The sequence below is a fragment of the Lygodium microphyllum genome, chromosome 27, assembly GCF_053477565.2.
Source record: "Lygodium microphyllum isolate KBCC chromosome 27, Lygodium_microphyllum_v1.1.10, whole genome shotgun sequence".
Lineage (NCBI taxonomy): Eukaryota > Viridiplantae > Streptophyta > Polypodiopsida > Schizaeales > Lygodiaceae > Lygodium > Lygodium microphyllum.
In genome coordinates this window covers 25,061,356-25,079,335 of record NC_141161.1, presented here as the reverse complement: position 1 = coordinate 25,079,335, position 17,980 = coordinate 25,061,356, and positions in this window count along the sequence as shown.

Here is a 17,980-nt window from a genome sequence, read left to right as displayed (position 1 = left end):
AACTACTTTAGATTTTGTATCTACCAATTGAGCTTGCAAAGTAGATATCTCTTCTTTTTGGGAATCAATAACCTTAGTCTATTGCTCCATCTGTATACAGAGGTCAAATATTTTTTATGTGGCAGTAGAGGCTAGCTCAGCATTAGCCTTGTTCAACTCATCCTTGGATTGATGTATTTCCTGATAAAAAGAAGAATAGAGTTGCTCAATACAAGTAGTAACTGAGAGTTCAATAGAGCTTTGAATGTCTTTGCACAGAAATGGAATTGTATCTCCTATCACCACACGTTGCACAAAAGGAATGGAAATATCCAAAGTACCATCTCTATGTGCTCTGAAAATATTGCATTGTAAGGAAAGCAGGCTACTGACTGCAAGATTGGATAGGAATTGAAACTGAAGGAGTGGAAATTGGTAGTGATTTAGCCACTCACTTAAAATGTTTCCATTGAATGACCAAAGAAGGAGGATCAATATCCACAATAATGACATCAAGATCTTCAGTAGGAGGAGGAGGGACCACTGGAGGATCAATAAGTGTGAGGGAATTCCCTTTGTAGGGGTAGCATATGTCAAGAAAACATAAAGGTAAGAACCGAATGTGACATTAGTCACATTATCCCTCATGACTCGGATGAAATGCTGATCCATTTTAGCAAGGGAATATGAACTCCAATCAATAGTGATACCCTTCAACACCATACATGAAGCTATAAACAATTCATTCGAAAGATAATTAGAAGGGTTTTTGGCAAGCATGAACCTGTCTTGAAGGAACTTGCACAACTATTTCCAGAAAGGATTAGAAATATTGGATACACTAACTCACAAAGTAGTAATGACCCACTTACGATCTAAGACATCCGTGGTCTGCTTCTTCAAAATCTTCAAAATGTCATCATTTGAGAAAAGTTGATGTGTAGAAGGAAAAGATTTTCCACAGTAGGGTAAAGAAAGAGCTTTGTCGAGGCTCTTAAGCATCATGAGGAGAACTATAACAGAGCCAGACCTCTTACATCATGACAAGTGGCAGTCTAAGAGCCACAAATTTGGATAACTTGGCCTTAGAAATAAGGTTCAATTTGAGCAACTGCAAATAATCATGAGAAACTAATGGAACATATTGGACTAGGGGAGGAGTATGAGGTGCCATTCATATGGATCACACATAGCATACACACACAGAAAATCACAAGGAATGTCTGCAAAATAGCATAATAGCAATGGATAAGATATTGATAAAATAAATGACTCACATAGACACGGCCGACTGACCACCCTAGGCAATCCACATCCTGAAAAATTTTGACATGATCTCTCCACTTATGCGATCAAAAGCTTCATGCTATGCAGATATACATGCACCCAATATCTCTATATCATGCAAAAAATAATAATACACATTGTATCCTGACTCAAATCAAATAACCAAAGAAAACTAGACTAAACCAAACCACAACACATCGATAACCAAACCACACTTGACTAAGATAATCAACATAGAGAGACTGAGACTAACAACTACGTTGTTACATGAGTGATGATCGAGAGCAAGCCTCACTCACCAACCAATAACAAGACGTTAAGGAGTGCTAGTTAGGATAATTGACTTAGTTCATTAAAAACACAAACATGAGAAATTTAAAATTTTGCAAACATCACACAAGCCACATGAAACAGAACGACCTACACACAATACCTCTTGTAACTTGAAAATATCAAAAACACAAATCAAGTAGAGCATCACACACCTTGCATAATGTTCAAAAACACACATTTCGAAAAGAAAAAACAATTGTATTGAATTCTCGTACCTCAAAAAAAAAAACTTGATACACCACTTGGCTCTCTAGCTACCAAGTTCTTGATTAGGGTTAGGCCCTTTGCACCTCTCTCATCTTCCTTAAATAGATTTCCCCAGCACACACGTTTATATATGCTTTTTGAAAAGCATAAAGGCTCTTCATGCTTTTCCTTTCACCTTAAAACTTTAACATTTTGGAAAAAATCAAAAGACTTAAAGGCTGTATAGCATTCGAATAGCCTTAAGGCTATTAGATCTTAGCATTTTAAACGCTACCTTGCATTTCAAAAAATGCCACCACCATCATGATTATATGTACAAATTAGATCAAACTTTTGCGCCAACTTTCACTTTCTAAAGCCCATAAACAACTGCTCTGCTTTTTCCTTTATTGCATTGCATGACTATTGGATACAAATCCTTAAAGTACATTGGCTCTCGTTCCCTCCATTTTCCTGTCATTGCTTCGTAAAATCTGACTCGTTAGCTTATGATCAACACAAACCTTTTGATCGGGCTACAAAATTCCTTATAATCTGCAAGCATTACTCTGACACTTGATATTCTACACACTGAGATTGATCGGCTTGCCACGTTCAGAGCAATTTTTGCCACCTTAATCACTTGCTATCAAGCTATGTTTCTGAATGTTACAATTTGAGCGGCCAGATTTCCAATAGCTGTGATTCTAGATGAAGTAGCTTCCTCATCAACGTGATTAGTGCTGAAGTTTCTTCACCTTTGCAGCTCTCCAAACTTGTGCTTTGCTGGAGCAATAGGAAAATACTCCCTTTCTACAGCTTTGTCGTATGATTTATAGCTCCATCATGTTCATGCTTGGCACTTAGTGATGACTATAACAAAATAGTAGTGACTCATGTGTTGAAGAATAAGACTAAGGGATGATTTGTTTTTTGCTTCATTTCTAGCACTGGTGTTAAGGTTGGCATCGAAAAAACCTGGGAAAAAGGTGGGTGATAGTTGTTTCTAGTTCATCATCGTATTCCCCTATTCATCAACCCTACATCAAGGTGATCAAGAAAATTAACCCTGTTGAACCCAAAGAGCTTTGCTCCTCCCAGAATCATTCCTTGATGTGATGATGAGGCCAGTGTGTCGATCGCTGCTACTATCACACTTGCTGATCTACCCAAACAAATCTTATTAAGTAGTAAGGGCCGACTTCTCTCACGATCTCATGGTGTTGATCATGATGCGACATAGTTATTACCATATCATATTTTGTACATGTAGCAGTCATGATTTATGAACGTGCATAGAATGCAATGGTAGCTTACAAAAGAATACACACGATCCTCTGCATTCGCAAAAGTATCATCCCAAGCCAACACAATGCAACCTTCAATAAACTTTTTATTTTCATTAGATATATATGTATTATCACAATGCAATGTGTCATAACAACAAAATATGCTTTTTGAAAATGACCTCCATGCTTAGTCATACATGATTTGAGAAATGATGCAATGTCGGATCCATGCTATGCAACCAAACAAGCTATGCTTCACACCACAAAAATGGATGCACTAGAAAATAGTGTCTAGCCTATCTACATGTGCTCTGTGAGTCATGCAAAATGCAAAAATAGTTCATTTGTTATTTAAGATCCTTATCCTCACTTCTCAACACTCAATAAGAAGAAATGTCATACTCCACTCCACCCACCCAAAATCCCTTTGTCACTCAAGAAAAATGATGGTTCTCAAGATGTTGACCAAGAAAACAATCCATCTCACAACTAGCAATGTCCTTCATGACCCTCAAACTCACCCAACCACCTTACCCACTCAACCAGAGGTTCCTAACTTGGTGATAAAAATCCCAATTCTTGTGCATGCAAGAAACAATGCGTGCTCATTGAAAGATGCTCTCTCATATGCATGTGCATCTAAGATTTACTGCATATAGTTGCAGCGGGCCTCATGCCGTGCTAGTGCTCAACAATGGTGCAAAACGTGCATCAACCCAACCCATGGCATGGAAGTATTTAATAAAATTAGGAGACGACCCCCGAGTGCAGTGTTTCAGACAAGTACAACGTGAAGTGCTCGTGAATCCATTATCCCCGTGATTTGCAAGAGTCTCAGTAAGAAATCTTACCTATTCCACAATGTTCAACAGCCATCAACAAACTCTAACTCCAACTTGTCCAAAAAATACCAAACTCGACCAAGGCCATCATGTTTCCACACTCAAAAATCCAATCAAAATGACAAAAATATATCCTAAGCTAGAAAAACACAAGAAATCCAACTACAAAACGTCAAAATAAACAGTCAAGTAAACAATTAAGCTAACAAAAATCAAACCTATCTACAGTATTTCTAGGGATTTTCAGTTTTCGAAAAAATACTTGACAACGTCACCCACTCCATGTAGCACTTCATTTAGAAGGGGAATTATGCAATGTGAGGGAAATAGAAAATTTAATTGAGTAAAAATTTTAATAATTAATTAACAATGGGTAAGTTTTATTAAGTGATAAATCTTAGCAAGAAAACGACAGTTTATTTTATCCATTAATTAAAAATTATTAAGTTTCATGATTCTTTAATGTTTCTTAGACATCATTCTTGACTCAAGGTCTCTAAATACAAGTTCATTTTTAGGAATTTAATGTGTATATAATGCTTTCTTTTTAGCACGTGCCTTTGTGATGGCGGGTTCATTTTATTACAAATTAAAAATGTATGTTTAGCATACGAAACACATGCTACATGAACTGATTGTTTATTTTATTTAAATAATATGTGTGTATATAGTGTAAATGCATGTGAAAAATGTGGTCAAATGGTTTATTTTTAGAAATTAGTTGTGATATTTGGTGCAGCAAGAAAATAAGGAAAGGAACACAGTACTTAGAGGGCATGTGAATTCAAGTGTATTTGAATGCACACAAAAATTAACCATAATAGGATGAAGAAGGATCACAACCACGATTGAATCCAAAATACACTTTAACTAGCTTTTTTTTTTTACATAAGCGAAAAATACCAAAACACCATGTGATGTTATTTGATTTATTTTGGTTTTTGTTTAAGTTAGATTTCTTTAATTAATTTTCTTAATTTTTAATTTTTTAAAACTACATTTGGTTTAATTTTTTAACATATATTATTCAATCAATAAGGTAGAGGTGAAATTTTAATTATAGAAATTTATTAAATTTTTTAAAAATTCCAAGTAAATTTTCTACTATTTTTTGGGATTTTTAATGAAATTTTCATTGAGTTTTTTAGGATTTTATGATATTTTTAAATTTTATCTATTTGTATTTATATTTTTCCATAATTAAAATTTTTATAAAAATTTGAGATTCGGTTTACTATTTTTTGTACTTTTTATGAGCTCTTTTGAATTATTATGGTTTTATTTAAAATTTTTAATGTTTTTATTATTTTTTACAATTAAAAATACAAAAATGCGAGTATCCAAGGTTGGTGGACTACGTGTTGATTATGTGTGAATAGCAACCAACACCTATCGCATAAACATGAATACACACACGTCCTCACGCGTGAATGACCATGAAAAGAACTACGAATCGTGCCTCGTGTACGAATAATCACAAATGGAAGTGAAGGGGAAGGAGGGGCAAATTTTTTTACATGGAAATGGGATGGGAAGTGGGGTGTTAGTGTTTTTTCTTTTTGTTAAATAAACATATATAGATATATATATTTATTCCATGACCCAAGGGTTGGGCGAGGAAACATGGACTTGTGATAGGGTTTTTTTATAAAATTTATCGAAATGAAATGAAATTAAGGGGGGAGGGGGGATCAAGAGGAGTTTTTTTTTTCCCTTCTATTTTGTCTACTCCCGAGGGTGTTTCCATCTTTTCTTGAAGAATAGGTTAGCATGATAGGGATGAAAGTTCTTTTCTCCCATGACCAATATATTTTATTTTCTCTTTTACTTTTTTGTCTCTTTTTTTAAAATTCCAAGAGGAGAATGGTAGGAATACCATGTATCAAAGCCATCCTTGCCACCTCTATTGGATTAGACGAGGAGAGAGCAAAGTAGGGGTGGGAGGTGGCCGTAAGGGGCTAGAAGAATGAGGCCACCTCATCAGGATGAGCATGATGTCTATCAATAGCAGCATGAGAAGGATTATAGTACAACTCTTAAAAGGGAAAGGGTCAGTCGACTATGATTGTTAAGATCCCCAAGGAGGGTAATACTTCTTTAAGCAATAGCCATTAATCAGAAAGGAATCATCAAAGACGTGTCCACGTCATGTATCTAAATAGAGCAGTTAAGGTTGACAACAAGTATCTTATGGGAGCCCATCCAGCGTTGTTGTAGTTTTCATGGAGACTTGCCAAATCGCGAATCATAGGTGAGGACTAAGTCACCTTCCTTGAATTCTTATGCTTGATGAAGTTGTCATGATATACCTTTTGTTTAGCCTGGGTAGCTTCCATACACTGTAGGGCCATCTTGTGAGTCTCATCCAGACATTCCAAGTGGAGGAGATGGTGTTGTAGTGACTCATCCTCACCTAGGCATTCTTTGAAAGCCACTTGCAGAGAAGGTGGTTCCAGCTCTATAGGGAAGACGACTTCTATATTATACACCAGTTGGAAAGGTGTCTGTCATGTAGTGGCCATATGGGAGATTCTATACACCTAGAGGGCCTCTCTAAGTTGATCATCCCAATCATGGCAATGTGCAGCACTCGTCCTTGTTAGGATGATTGAGTAGAGGATGCGATTGGTAACTTCGACTTAACTGTTGGCTATGGGGCAATAAGGCATGGACTTGCAATGGCGTATCTTGTACAACTTTATCAATCCTTCCATAATCTTGTTGAGGAAGTGAGTACCTCTAGCTCTAAGGGATTGCCAAAATGGGTGATGATGTTCTCATACAGGAACAAGGCCATGTTGTTGCCATCATCCCTCTTCAGAGCTTTGGCTTCACACCACTTTATTGTGACATAATCTGTACATACCAAAACATATCTGTTCTGCTTCCTTCTGGTTGGCAGATCGATGGGGCCAACAAAGTCGATTCCCCATTTCTTGAATGGCTTTAGGGGAAGGATGGGCTATAGGGACATAACGTTGATTTTGGTAGGATTCCCCATCCATTAACAAGTATCACAATGTTTGTAGTAGTCATAGGCATCTTTGTATAATGTAGATAACCAGTATCCTGCAACAGAGCCTTTTTGGTTGTCGCTTCTCTCACAAAGTGTCCTCCATAGGGCTCGTCATGGCATGATTTATAAACTATCCTGATCTCATCTGCTGTAATACATCTACACAACACTTCATCTTTGCCCTTCTTGCACAAAGCACCACCTAACAAGGTGTAAGGGTCTGACTCCAACATAAGCTTCTTCTTCTCACCATTGGAGATACCATGAGGATATTGTTGAGTAGCCAAGAGGTTGGCTATATCTACATACCATGGGATTATAGTTTCCTCTTCCTCACTCTAAGTGATTCACGATAAATGATCAGCCAGGACATGGGAGCGATTGGGTTTAGTCACCACTTCAAAATCAAACTCCTAGAACAAAAGGAGCTATCTTATCATTTGGCCTTTCACATATGCTTTGTTCATCAAGGAAGGACAATGCCTCATGGTCCACATAGAATTTGAAATGCGTCGATAGTAGGTAATGTCGAATCTTCTTCAAGGCAAACACTGTTGTGAGGCATTCGAGCTTTGTCACTATGTAATTTCTTTCTCGATCAGTGACTTTTTGACTTGCATAGTAGATAGGCTGATCTAACTTTGAGGAGCTATTTTGATATAAGACTGTGCCTAACCCTTCTGTTGATGCATCAGTGTGCACATGGAGTTCCTTCATCCAATCATGAGGTCGCAAGATGGGTGTTGCAATCAAACACTGCTTCAGGGTGTTGAATGCTTCGTCACAATCAACAGTCCATGTAAACTCTGCATCTTTCCTCCTCAAGAGCTTATGCAAGGGGGACTACCTTTGTTGAAAAGTGTGCAATAAACCTTCTGTAATATCCCACATGGCTGATAAATCCCCTCAATTGTTGGAAATTGGTTGGTGCTATTAGAGATGCAATCTTCACAATCTTGGAAGGGTCTATTACCATTTCTTGTGTAGAGACAATGTGGCCCAAAAGAACTCTTGAAGAGGCTCTGAAGATGCATTTGTCAAGGTTGAGAGAGATCTCATACTCTCGACATCTTTCAAAGCACAGCTCCACGTGTCTGCGATGCTCACAAATTAGGCTCTAGACACAGAAGTCACTTAGATATACTTCAATGAAATCATGTAAATGATTTAGGAATGCGGCCACCATCACTCTTTGAAAGGTAGCAGGAGAGTTACAAAGCCCAAAAAAAAGGAAATTCACACAACAAAAATCTATTTGGACTACAAGACTAGTGGTTATTAGCACAATGCTTTGTCATCATCCTTCCCTAAGAAGGGTAGATTTAGGCTATAATAGCCACTAGTGAAGGAAGGATTATTCTGCTTAATCCATTTCTTAGGATATTTTTCCTATGATGCGATTCAATTACTAATCTAAAGGATATCAGATTCATTCTATCTAATAGCATGGGATCTTCAACTTTTTGTGTAGCCTCTAGGACTTTGCACTCATTTGTATCCTTGTCAAGCTAGATGGATCCTTCCAATTTTCTTCCATAATCTTCTTATGTACTATCATCATCGTCCTCTTTAGATTCTATCTATGCCTCTGAAGGGGCTCTGTGAGAGAAGAACAGATTCTCTGTTATATCCTCTACTTCTGCTTCTACATTTGGCTCTGCTCCAGTCTCTAGCTCTGTTACGGCCATGTAACAAGAAGAATAGTATATCCATGCCTCTATCTCACTGTCAGAGGTGATTTTAGATGTCACTCCTAGTTCAGGTAGGAGGTATTCACCCATTGACAAGGACTTTGCTTCTTTCAGGAGTTGGCTTACATTGCCCATTGTCAAGGACTATGCTTCTATTTTTTTGGGAATTTTTTGTTTGACAGCTTCTCTGTGTTCTAATGTGACATCCATTATTTCATTGGAGGAGTCTAGTAAGTCTTCTATGAAAGTGGATTTGTTACCTTTTTGCGAGCCATATACAACTTCAATACCACTTTGTTGGGTTCTCTACATAGGGTTAGGGATCCTTTGAACTAGTCCATCTGTGCTCTTTCTTCAAAAAGCCATGGTCTTTCCAGTAGTAGAGGATATGAGGTTCCATAAGAATTTTGTTTTACTACCAAATAGGTCAGCCAATAGTCTCTTCTTGCGAGGGTTGTCTTCACATATGAAAGAATGTCCAAAGGCTTAATTTTGCTTTGGTCTGCCAATCCGATAAGCCACTACTGTATAGGTTGCATACCTTGCATGCCTAGATCCTTCATTGTCACATTTGTCATTATGTTCACTAATGAACCTCCATCAATCAATGCACCTATAATAAAGCAACCTTCAATCCACATACCAATATCTGGGGTTCCAAGATCAAGGAATGCATTAGCCACATCTACTTCTTTTACATGCTCTAGGGCTTTGTTGGACTTGGTGGTAGATGTGGAAGTAATTATTAGACCATGTCTTCTTTTTGGTATGCTTCTAAATTTCTTCCAACAACTAGGGGACAACATTAGGAACTGTCGGAATGTTAGGTTAGGTTTGAAGTGCATAGATCTTTGACCAAGTCATACTCTTTGATAGGATCCACAAGCTTCTCCAATCAACTAGGGAATGGGGCAACCCCCACTTTTATCTTTCCTCTTTCTTCTAGCAGTGGCAACATCAACACTTCTTTTATCACTAGGGATAGTTCTACATCCTCTATCTCTTGGACCTCTAGTCATGTCTCTATATCCTTCTATAGTACTAGACTGCTCTATACTGTATTGTTTTGTTCTGTACTATTCTGTTTCTCTTTCGGAAGATTGAAATTGACTATTTTGACAGACGGAACGTTCTCTTATGAAACTTAGGTTCTCTTTTCTTGGCATGTGTTATTGCAGAAACTTTCAATTCCACCAAGTTGGAGGTAGGTTTTTGGATTTTCTATTGGTTGTCAATGGTGTTGGCTTTCAGAGGAGATAGACTGGGTCCGTATTTTGCATTATGACCTTCTCCTTTGCATCAACTACATAAGGGTTTGTAGTCCATGGACCTTCTAGGGTTTGGAAAATTTGGTGAGATATGTCCCTTTTCTCCACATTTGTAATACTCAACTTCTGATCTCTAGTCACCGCCGCTAACTATCCTCCTTTATAACTCGGAGAGATAAACCTCCTTGGGCCAAAATTAGGACTGAACTCTCTAGGCTTTGGTCCTATATCCAAGGTGGTCATCTTGGATTCCAATAAGTTGAATCTTACTTCTTTATCTTTCTTCCTTCTTTCATGTATCTTTTTCAGAGAGCAAATATCTTCTGTATGATTTTTCCAAAATAGTACAAATAGAAGGCTCCATGGATAGTTGGTTTTCGAGTACATTCAGTGGCTAAATCTCCTGCTTGATGGCACTTTTCGCACCATATATTAGATCACATCACATCTCTTTCACATCTTGTAATATTGAATATATTGGCAGTACTCACCTTTAACGTTTGTAGTTGTTCTATAATCACATCCATCAACTCCTTCTTGATGCTTGCGAGACTAAATTAGATAAATAGTCTTTCAAAAATTCTCCTCCTAAAGTACTCATAGTAGGATTTGGGAAAGCCTCTATAATCACTGCATAGACTTGTTGGGTTGATCTAGAGGGTCCTCTATTCTAATTCTGACTCTTAGAGCTCCTATTGAGACTAGTGGTTGTTGGATCCAATTGCTAGGGCTCCACTATTGTTGTTGAGTTGCCATTGAGGGAACTGGTTGAGGCCACTATTGTTGTGGTTAAACCATCATTTGAGGTACTGTTGTCTGCGGCTGTGGATTTAGTGAATTATTGTACTATGGTAGTGTTTGCATTTGAGGGTAGGGATAGGGAATAGTTCATGGGACTACATTTGTGGATATACCATTCCGGGCATGGGAGGAGGTAAGACTCCTCTTCTTGAGGTCGTCGACAACCTTGCTTCAACTTCATCATATAATCTTGCACCTTTCACTGCGGCTTGCAAGTTGATTGGTCTTCTCAATTCCACAAACTTACGAACTTCTAATTGTAGGCCTCTAAGAAAAACTCCCTTCTGGATGCCTTCATCTAAGTAATGGTTGGTCTATCTCTTCAGTATGGATTTCATTCTAGAGACGTATATTTCCACCCGTTCACTAAAGGACTGACTTAAGTTCTCCTCTCGCATCTGCTCTTCAAAGCCTTCATGCCTAAATTTAGTGAGGAAGTCCAACTTCAAGTCGTCCCATGTGCCAAAAGTTTATTTGCTTGTCTCTCATACCACTGAAATGCCACACCTTTGAAAGTGGCGAGAAATATTGCCAACCAATGCTTAGGGGTTCTGGTATTTTTGGCTACACACACTACCATGGACTCGGCTACATGAAGATCAGGGTCGTCATTATACTCTCCCTTAAAGATGGGCAATGGGACTACATTCTCTAGCCTATCATCAATATTTCAAGGATGGATTTGACTAGTAAGGGGACCTTGAGTCACCATGGGAAGTTCTGTAAAGTGTGCCACAAGGGCGTCAAAGGAGGCTTTTGTTGCTGCTAGCTTGTTCTCAACTTTGATTCTGACCTTCTCTCTTCTCATGTACCTTTGGATTGGTTCTAGTGCTTGCCTTTTGATTTCATCATTCATCATGGAGTTAGCTCCACCCAGTTTGTCTGTACTCAACAAAATCAGAAGGGCTTCAATCTGGAGGACTCTCTTGCCAACATTTTTTCTACTTCCTTCTTTTCAATATCTCTAAATTCAGCTTTCATTCCACTACAGAGGAAAATATATTCAATTCTAAAGGTATCAAAACTCATTCTTCTGAGGATCGCCATAGTATCATTGCCTTGATAATTCCAACTTTCAATGGTTTCAATAGCATAGGTTGTGAAGAGCACTCTATCTACTAGCTTCTAATGAGTTGCCAATTGGACAAACAGAAGGTTGTCAATGCACCAAGTATCCCACGTATCTTGCTATTGAGCACCCGCAAACAGATTCCAACTCTTTTTCTTCTTGTTCTTGTGAACTTGAACTAACCACAACTCCTAAAGCTTCTTCACAATCTCCCGTTGATGATGTCTAGAAATTCTTCAATGAATGCTAAATCTCCCATGGATGGTCATTCTCTCAACTTCTACTTCTCTTCTCAGTTTTGTGGAAAACAATTGCCTATTGTGATACAACTTTCTATGGCTTCAAAATATAGTGGGATCAATCTATCACATAGAGCCCGCATCAAGATAGTGACATGCTTCTGCCATTGAGGGATGTAATTCTTGTAGAAAGTGGCTTTGGTAATGAAGACATCCAATTCTTCAATATTTGTAGGGATTCTCCAATCTTCCATTGCTTTTCTTCCTCTTCAATCCTACAATTTCTTCCATTTTTAGCCTCTATTGGTGCTTATTGATGGCAGTCTTCCCCGGGTTGTGCATCAAAAGCATGGAGCCCCAAGAGAGACACCAAGAAAAACAAAGAATCTACTGCAAGAAAATCTATCTTGTATCATCAACAATCATGTTCTTCATAATTAAAATCAACCACAAGAAGAAAACCAACACCAATCTTCTCAAATCTTCACACATCATCATATAAAAATTCTCCCACAGATTTATCACAACAAAATTTCGATATATTCTTCATAGAATCCATCAAAAGAACAAGAGAACACAAAAGAGAGATCAACTTTGAATGGAAATCATCACATAGTATTCATATTCAATAGCTTCATTGTCTTCATAATTTCTCTTATGTAGATATAATGTTTCTCAAAGAAAATTGACTCTCTCTCACTCTCTATCTCTCTCACATACGCTCTCTCTCAATAGTACATTGGAATAATGAATAATAATCATCCATAATCTCTTTTTGGTTGTGGATAAGGGTCACCAGAGCCACTACAATGTCCTTTTATAGCTCAACGGTGTCATTATCACTTCAATCTTCACTTGAGTCTTCAACATCTACTTCTTTGACTTCTTTAAGCTATTTTAAACTTGTATTTATCTCTTCAAAAGATTATAGAACTTCCCCAAGCTACACATTCATCTCACAGAATGCTTACAAAGGCATACAGAACAAAAACAAAGAGACTCTACAGAAGCACTATAGAGGGTCTACAGTACCATACAGAAGGTCATGAGAAAGTATTTAGCTCAACTCAAACCATTCAAAACTATAAAAAATCATTAAATAAGCTTCCAAACACCCTTAAACTCCATCAATCATCATTCCAACCTCTCATATAGAAAGAAAAAAAAAGCAGAAGCTAAATAGAACCAATCAGAACCTATTGTGCACTCAACAGAACCTTTCAGTAAATCATATCTCCATTGAAAAACATCATGAGCTTCTCAAACCCATTCAACCTTATCCAAAAATCTCTCAAAAACTTCCAAACTAATCAATCATCATTTAAATTACACAAAAATCACCCAAAAATCCAATAAAAAATAGCCAAAAACACATCCATATCTACCCTCAACAATAAGGTTGAATAGATTTGAGAAGCTCATGATGTTTTTTAATGGAGAAATGATGTGCTGAAAGATTCTATTGTATGCTTGATAGGTTATGATTGGTTCTATTTAGCTTCTATTTTATTATTATTTCTTTTTGTATGAGAGATTAGAATGATGATTGATGGAGTTTAAGGGTATTTGGAAGTTTATTGAATGATTCTTGATGGTTTTGAATGGTTTTAGTTGAGATGATGCTTTTTGATAACCTTCAGTATGGTACTATAGACCTCGTGTTGAGCTTTTGTAGAGCCTCTATCTCTATTCTATATTCCTCTATAAGTGTTCTATGAGATGAATATGTAGCTTGGGAAAGTTTTCGAGTCTTGGGAAGAGATGAATAAAAGTTCAAAATGACTCAAAGAAGTAGAAAAAGTAGCTGCTAAAGACTCAAGTGAAGACTGAAGTGACATTGACACTATTAAGCTACAAAAGGACACTGTTGTGGCTCTGGTGACCCTTCATATCATACATACATCTTGGGAGGGGTATCCATGAGAAAATAGAGATTCTGGAGTGTTATTCTTCATTATTCCCACATACTATTGTGAGAGAGCATATGTGAGAGAGATAGAGTGTAAGAGATAGCCGATTTTCTATGAGAAACATTGTATTTACATGAGAGAGACTATGAAGACATAAAAGACATTGAAGGTGAAATTTATGCGATGAAATTCCATTCAAAATGGAGCATTATTTTGTATTCTCTTATTCTTTTGATGATTTTTATGAATAATATGAAAAAAATGTTGAAGTTGTGTTGTGATAAATCCGTGGGAGAATTGCTATATGATGCTGCATGAAGATTTGAGAAGTTTGGTGTTGTTTTTCTTCTTGTGTTTGATTGAAATATGAAGAAAATGCTTGTTGATGATACAAGATTATTTTCTTGCAATACATTCCTAGTTTTCTTGGTGTTCCTCTTGAAGCTCGAGTAGCTTTGGTTGTGGTTTCTAGATGTTGGTGGGACTCCACCATGGATATACATTGTGGTGCACTACCCCCTCCTTAGGGTTGACACTAGATTTAGCTACCGATGGCATTACAGGCTTTTGGATGGCTATTGTGCTCTTTTTGCTGAAAGTTGTTACTATTCTAACATTTCCTATGGAAAGATGGATGTGCTACAAGTTGTAGTCAACATTACAATGAACTGGACATACGACCCAACAACGATTCCTTACCAACACTTTGTTTGTTAGGTAGTACATAAAAGATGATGGGTAGACTCTTAGTCTTGATAGAAACCATTAACTTGCACTTGCCTAAGAGTGGATAGGACTAACCCCCAAGTGGGTTGAGTTTTGGATTGGTTGGTTGCAATGTGGGGGTTGACCCCATGGTGGTCCAATGATCATATGTTAAAATATTAGAGTTAGCTCTGTCATCGATTATAGCACATCAAAGGTGTATGCCTTTTGAGTGATAATGGTTATTCATAAGTAGGTTGGTGATACTACTTCCTCATCCTCCTCCTCTAGTTCAATGATGGTTGCAACTCTCATATTCATTGGTGGTTCTATCATCGAAGGTTCATGAAGTGGATGTGATAGAGGGTAATACTTTTTTATGCAACTTCCATTGAAAAAGCCTATGCCCTCCCCCTCTAGGGTTTCGAGTTCCACATTGCATGTTATATGATATTGCAAACCTTAAAAGGTCCCAATCCCTTGAATTTCATCTTCTTGTGTCCCTCAATGGAGTATAGCAAGACTAGGTCTCCTTGCTCGAAGTCTTGTTATTTGATGTGCTTATCAAACCAACTTTTGCGTCACACCTTCTTGCACGGATTAGGGCATGAGTTGCAATGAGATGAGTCTCAGATAGGCATTCTAGCTCTATCAATCGATTTATCCATGCTTCTTTGCTCTCCCATCTCTCCTAGGCTGCTATTTTGAAGCTTGGAATAAAGAATTCCACTGGTAGAATCACCTCACTTCCGTAGGTCAATTTTAACAGGATTAGGGCTGTTTTGTAGGCTGTCCTATATGCCCATAAAGCTACCATGAGCTTGTTGTCCAAGTCACTGCGTGAGAGGTTGAGACTACCTTTGTTAGGACATTCACCAAGATCTTGTGGATTCGGCTTGACCATTAGCTTGAGGATAATACAGTGATGACTTCTTGTGGATTATCAAGAAGGTGGATAAAAAGTGAGTAATCACCTCATTGATGAAGTGTGTGCCTTAGTCACTAACCAACTCTATGGGACAACCAAACCATGAGATTTCCTATTCCCAAAGGAACTTGGCCATGGTCCTAGCATCATTTTTGTGAGTTGCTTGAGCTTATGCACACTTGGTAAGATAGTATGTGGCAACAATGATGTCCTTGGCTTGTGCATACTCTGCTACAAGGCTAATTGAACCAATGAAATCAATTCTCCATTTCTCAAATGGTGTCCTTACGAATAGGGACTTTGGCTTGTTGGCACTCATCACAGTGCTTCACAAACTTAGTTGCATCGCGGAATAGCATCGGCCACCATAGTTGAGACTAGAGCATCTTTCATGCTATGGTGTCTCCATTGAAATGTCCTCTAGCAATCCTGCCATGTGCTTCCATGAGCACATCATGCATTTTGTATTCACAAATACATCTCCTTAAGAGTCTAATCTTGTCCGAACCAATACAATTGATTGGCAATCAACTGATAGGGTTCAATCTTCAAGATTAGTATCCTTAATCTAACTTTTTCTATGGGTCATTCAAGCAATCCATTCTCTAGGATGTGGACTATATCATCCACCCAATATGGTGTGAGGTTTGCTCTAAACAAGTATCTTTCTCACTGGACATTCTAAAAAGATGTGCATCCAGTAGGTCATCAATGATGCCCTATCCAACTGCTTCACCCATATGCATGACATATGATCTTGCCATAGTGTGATGCTTGCCTTTGCATAATACCACAGGGAAGTTGAATTCCAAAAGCAAAAGTAACCATCAAGCAACGTGTCCTATTGTGTATGGTTTATTCACAAGATAAAGCAATGCTTGATGACCCATGAAGAAGGTAAATGGTATTGCTAGAAGATAATTACTAAACTTCTTTATAGCAAACACCCTGGCTAACCCTTCCCTCTTTATTATAGAATAGTTCATTTCCATATCAATGAGTTGTCTGCTAGCAAAGGTCACTGGATAATAAAGGTTATGCTCACCAAGTTGGCACAACACTACCCCCATGGCAAACTTTGATGCATCAATGTGCACATGGAAGGTAATGGACCAATCTAGGGCTCTTAGGATAGGAGATGAAGTTAAAGCCTATTTAATCCTTTCATAGACTTGCTGAAATTCTTCGGTCCACTCGAATACTATCAATAGCTTGTACAAAGTTCTAACAATCAATGCATAGTTCAACAAAAACTACCGATAGTATCCTATGTGGCCTAAGAAGCATTGAACTCCCTTGAAGTTGGTTAGAGGGGGAAATCTACAATTACACTCACTTTCGAGGAGTCTATCGCTAAGTCTATGGCTATCCCATTCCCCGACACAATGTCTCCTAAAATACAACTATGCTTCACCTAAAATTGGCACTTTAAGAGGTTCATGAGAGACCGTATTACTAACACCGTTCAAAGACCATTCATAGCTTTTCTAAGTGCTCTTCCCAATTGGTGTGGATGCACAAGTCATCAATGAATACCTCCAACTAGTTTCTGATTGAGCATGTCCTTGAAGATGGCACACATGAGGAGGCACTAGAAGGTAGCAGGGGCATTGGTCAGCCCAAATTTCATGACTATGTAAGCAAACAACCCCCATTCAATGGCAAATGTTGTCTTGTGCCTATCCTTCGGATGGACTTGCACTTGGTTATAGCTGACAACACCTAAAACAATGCCTAACATTGCAATGTTTTTTAGCAAAATTATACACAATGGGAACATTGTTATCAAATGTTTACATTAATTTAATGTAGATGCGATGTTCGTTGTTGCTGTTTTTGGAGGATGTGTCTTTGCAGTCTAGCCAGGAGATGTCGGTATAAGGAAGTTCTTGTACGAGAGGAAGGTGGAGTTTTAGATAAAATCTGAAGAAATGGGGCAATGATGATCTATCTTATATATATAAAGGGATAGAATCTATAGCCATATCAGATAGCAATGCAAGTATCAAGCCTAGAGAACCCTATTGAACTGCTAGAGAACATGATTGTTATTTCATGTGGCATTGAGTAGAAACATACCTTTTCCATCATTGATTTTGGTCAGAACACTAATTATGAGGTGATTCTTGGTGGATAACCATTTATGAGGCAATTCCAAATAGTTCAAGATGTGATGCACATGTCAATGGAAGAGTTTGATTCAGCCTTGTTGGAAAACTCAAACTCTTTTGATGAGGGTTAACATAAGGATTTATGGATGTGCAGTGCATCTAAAGCAAGTGTGGTTACGGATTGTATTTGAGTGGTGTAAAGATTGCAATGGAAGAAGATCATGTACCTATTTCTTCAAATCAGTAGAAAGGACCCATCTTCTAGCCAAAGTCAATTAAGTTAAAGACTTTAGACTTAGAAAAATGAAAGAATTTATAAGGGAGGT